This window comes from Babylonia areolata, chromosome 29, assembly GCF_041734735.1.
Source record: "Babylonia areolata isolate BAREFJ2019XMU chromosome 29, ASM4173473v1, whole genome shotgun sequence".
Lineage (NCBI taxonomy): Eukaryota > Metazoa > Mollusca > Gastropoda > Neogastropoda > Buccinidae > Babylonia > Babylonia areolata.
The window spans coordinates 7,568,516-7,573,131 of record NC_134904.1 but is presented as its reverse complement, the minus strand read 5'-3'; positions in this window follow the sequence as shown (position 1 = coordinate 7,573,131).

Genomic DNA, 4,616 nt, shown 5'->3' with positions numbered 1-4,616 from the left:
AAAAGAGACTCATGATACAATGTCAAACCAATAGTTGTACATAGGTGTGGAGCAACCAACTGCAGTAGAGACAGCGCAGGAATCGATAGGACTAGCACGTGCAGCTAGACAGCGTGACCTGCCCTGTGAGGGAAGTTATCTCCCCTTGTCTGTCAGCGGGACACTCTATACCACTTGTCTGGAAAAAAAAAAAAAAAGAAAGAAAAGAAGAAAAAAAGGTGTGTTGTTGTTGTTGTCGTCGTTCCTGGGAAGTGTATCTCGACTCATTTTTCTGCTTCATGTCTGTCTTGTGTTGTTTGTGTGTGTTGGGTCTCTCTCTCTCTCTCTCTCTCTCTCTCTGTGTGTGTGTGTGTGTGTGTGTGTGTGTGTGTGTGTGTGTGTGTGTGTGTGTTGTTGGGTGTGTGTGTGTTGGGTGTGTGTGTGTTGGGGGGGTGTGTATTGTGGGTGTGTGTGGTGTGTGTGTGTGTGTGTGTGTGTTGGGTGTGTGTTGGGTGTGTGTGTGTGTGTGTGTGTGTGTGTGTGTGTGTGTGTGTGTACGTGTGTGTGTTGGGTGTGTGTGTGTGTTGGGGGTGGTTGTGTTGGGCGTGTGTGTTGGGTGTGTGTTGGGTGTGTGTGTGTGTTGGGGGTGGGTGTGTGGGGGTGTGTGTGTGTTGGGTGTGTGTGTGGGGTGTGTGTGTGTGTGTTGAGGGTGTGTGTGTTGGGGGGGGGGGGGGGTTGGGTGTGTGTGTGCTGGGTGTGGGTGTGTTGGGGTGGGTATGTTGGGTGTGTTGAGTGTGTGTGTGTTGGGGTGGGTGTGTTGGGTGTGTGTGTTGGGGTGGGTGCGTTGGGGGTGTGTGTGTTGGGGGTGGGGGTGTTGGGTGTGTGTGTTGGGGGTGTGTGTGTTGGGGGTGGGTATGTTGGGTGTGGGTGTGTTGGGTGTGTGTGTTGGGGGTGTGTGTGTTGGGGGTGTGTGAGTTGGGTGTGTGTGTGTTGGGTGTGTGTGTGTTGGGTGTGTGTGAGTTGGGTGTGTGTGTGTTGGGTGTGTGTGTTGGGGGTGTGTGTGTTGGGTGTGTGTGATAGTTGTATGTGTTGGGAGTATGTGTGTTGGGTGTGTGTGTTGGGTGTGTGTGTTGGGGGTGTGTGTGTTGGGGGTTGTGTGTTGGGGGTGTGTGTGTTGGGTGTGTGTGTGTGTGATGGGGGAGTGTGTTTGGGGTGTGTGTTGTGTGTGTGTGTGTGTGTGTGTGTGTGTGTGTGTGTGTGAGAGAGAGAGAGAGAGAGAGAGAGAGAGAGAGCTCCTGTACAAAAGCTAAAAAAAAGAGACTCATCATACAATGTCAAACCAATAGTTGTACATAGGTGTGGAGCAACCAACTGCAGTAGAGACAGCGCAGGAATCGATAGGACTAGCACGTGCAGCTAGACAGCGTGACCTGCCCTGTGAGGGAAGTTATCTCCCCTTGTCTGTCAGCGGGACACTCTATACCACTTGTCTGGGAAAAAAAAAAAAAAAAAAAGAAAGAAAAGAAGAAAAAAAGGTGTGTTGTTGTTGTTGTCGTCGTTCCTGGGAAGTGTATCTCGACTCATTTTTCTGCTTCATGTCTGTCTTGTTTTTTGTGTGGGTGTGTTGGGTGTGTGGGTGTTTGGTGTGTGTGTGTGTGTGTTGGGTGTGTGTGTGTTGGGGGTGGGTGTGTGTTGGGGTGTGTGTGTTGGGTGTGTGTGTGTTGGGTGTGTGTGTGTGTGTGTGTGTGTGTGTGTGTGTGTGTGTGTGTGTTGGGTGTGTGTGTGTTGTTGGGTGTGTGTGTGTTGGGTGTGTGTTTGTTGGGGGTGTGTGTATTGTGGGTGTGTGGTGTGTGTGTGTGTGTGTGTGTGTTGGGTGTGTGTGTGTTGGGTGTGTGTGTGTGTGTGTGTGTGTGTGTGTGTACGTGTGTGTGTTGGGTGTGTGTGTGTGTTGGGGGTGGTTGTGTTGGGCGTGTGTGTTGGGTGTGTGTTGGGTGTGTGTGTGTGTTGGGGGTGGGGGGGTGGGGTGTGTGTGTGTTGGGTGTGTGTGTGTGTGTGTGTGTGTGTGTGTGTTGAGGGTGTGTGTGTTGGGGGGGGGTTGTTGGATGTGTGTGTGTTGGGGGTGGGTGTGTCCAGTGTGTGTGTGTTGGGGTGGGTGTGCTGGGTGTGTTGGGTGTGTGTGTTGGGGTGGGTGCGTTGGGTGTGCTGGGTGTGTGTGTGTGTTGGGGTGGGTGTGTTGGGGGTGGATGTGTTGGGTATGTGTGTGTTGGGGTGTGTGTGTGGTGTGTGTGTTGGGTGTGTGTGTGTTGGGTGTGTGTGTGTTGGGGTGGGTGTGTTGGGTGTGTTGGGTGTGTGTGTGTTGGGGTGGGTATAAGGTGTGTTGGGTGTGTGTGTTGGGGTGGGTGTGTTGGGTGTGTGTGTGTGTTGGGGTGGGTATGTTGGGTGTGTTGTGTGTGTGTGTTGGGGTGGGTGTGTTGGGTGTGTGTGTGTTGGGGTGTGTATGTTGGGTGTGTTGGGTGTGTGTGTTTTGGGGTGGGTGTGTTGGGTGTGTTGGGTGTGTGTGTGTTGGGGTGGGTATGTTGGGTGTGTTGGGTGTGTGTGTGTTGGGGTGGGTGTGTTGGGTGTGTGTGTTGGGGTGGGTGTGTTGGGTGTGTTGGGTGTGTGTGTGTTGGGGTGTGTGTGTTGGGTGTGTGTGTGTTGGGGTGGGTGTGTTGGGTGTGTTGGGTGTGTGTGTGTTGGGGTGGGTGTGTTGGGTGTGTTGGGTGTGTGTGTTGGGGTGGGTGTGTTGGGTGTGTTGGGTGTGTGTGTTGGGGTGGGTGTGTTGGGTGTGTTGGGTATGTGTGTGTTGGGGTGTGTGTGTTGGGTGTGTGTGTGTTGGGTGTGTGTGTTGGGGCGAGGGTGTGTGTGTTGGGTGTGTGTGTGTGTTGGGTGTGTGTGTTGGGTGTGTTTGCTGGGTGTGTGTATGTTGGGGGTGTGTGTTGGGTGTTTTTGTTGGGTGTGTGTGTGTTGAGTGTGTGTTGGGTGTGTGTGTGTTGGGTGTGTGTTGGGTGTGTTTGTTGGGTGTGTGTGTGTATTGGGTGTGTGTGTTGGGTGTGTGTGTGATGGGGGTGTGTGTGTTGGGTGTGTGTGTTGGTGGTGGGGGTTTTTGGTGTGTGTGTGTTGGGGGTGGGGGTGTTGAGTGTGTGTGTGTGTGATGGTGGTGTGTGTTTGTTGGGGGTGGGGATGTTGGGTGTGTGTGTTGGGTGTGTGTGTTGGGGGTGTGTGTGTTGGGTGAAGGTGTTGGGTGTGGGTGTGTGTGATGTGTGTGTGTGTGTGTGTGTGTGTGTGTGTGTGTGTGTGTGTGTGTGTGTGTGTGTGTGTGTGTGATGGGGGTGTGTGTCTTGGTGTGGGAAACAAAACAAAACCAAAAATTATCAAAGAAAAAAAAGTGAAAAAAGTCGTCTTCTTTTTTCGTGGACTACGACTCCCACCTTCACTCCTATTCCTGAGTGGGCTTTTACATGTATGTTAGCCCGCCATGTTGGCAGATATACTCCATTTTCGGGGGTGGGGGTGGGTGGTTAGGCGGGTGGTTGCATGCTGGGTGTTATTGTTTCCATAGCCCACCGAACGCTGACATGGATTATGTTATCTTTAACCTGTGTATTTGATCTTCTTGCGTGGATTTTCACACGAAGGTGGTTCAGGCACGAGCAGGTCTGCACATATGTTGACCTGGGAGATCGGAAAAAAAAAATCTATCTTTTACCCGAGGCGGATTTGAACCCAGGCACCTCAGATTGAAAGTCAATGTTTTAACCACTCGGCTGTTACGCCCGTCAAATAATAAGTCAGCACAACAACAACAATAACAATAACAACATCATTCCCTTCCATGTCAATAGACCCATCACTTCTCCTCTCTTGCACTCTCCAAACAGCAACAACAGCAAGAACAATAACAATAACAACAACAGCAACAACAATAACAATACCAACAACAGCAACAACAATAACAATACCAACAACAGCAACAACAATAACAATACCAACAACAGCAACAACAATAACAATAACAACAACAGCAATAACAACACCAACAACAGCAACAACAATACCAACAACAGCAACAACAATAACAATAACAACAACAGCAACAACATTAACAATACCAACAACAGCAACAGCATTATTCCCTTCCATGTCAATAGACCCATCACTTTTGCCCTCTGCACTCTCCAAACAGCAACAATAACAATAACATCATTCCCTCCATGTCAATAGACTCACCACTTCTCTCCCCCCCCCCCTGCACCCTCCAAATAGCAACAACAGTAACAACAATAACACTCAAAAAAAAAAAAGAAAAAAAAAAAATCAGCCTTCTTCTCGTTCATATATTCACCCTAACCCCATCCCCGATCTCCCCTCCCCCCCTCCCAACTCCCCCTAAAACAAAAACAAACCCCAAACCAACCACCAACAATAAAGCACACCTCTGCACCTTCTCAGTTCCCTTGCCCCCCCACCCGTTCAAGCACCTCTTGTTTTTCCTGGGACTGTGTGTCGGGTGCACATTGGCTAATCACTGACTGGGACAACCAGATGCCAACAACGCCAATCTTCACCGCTCGGCACCCAATCAATAAGCCCCTGACACG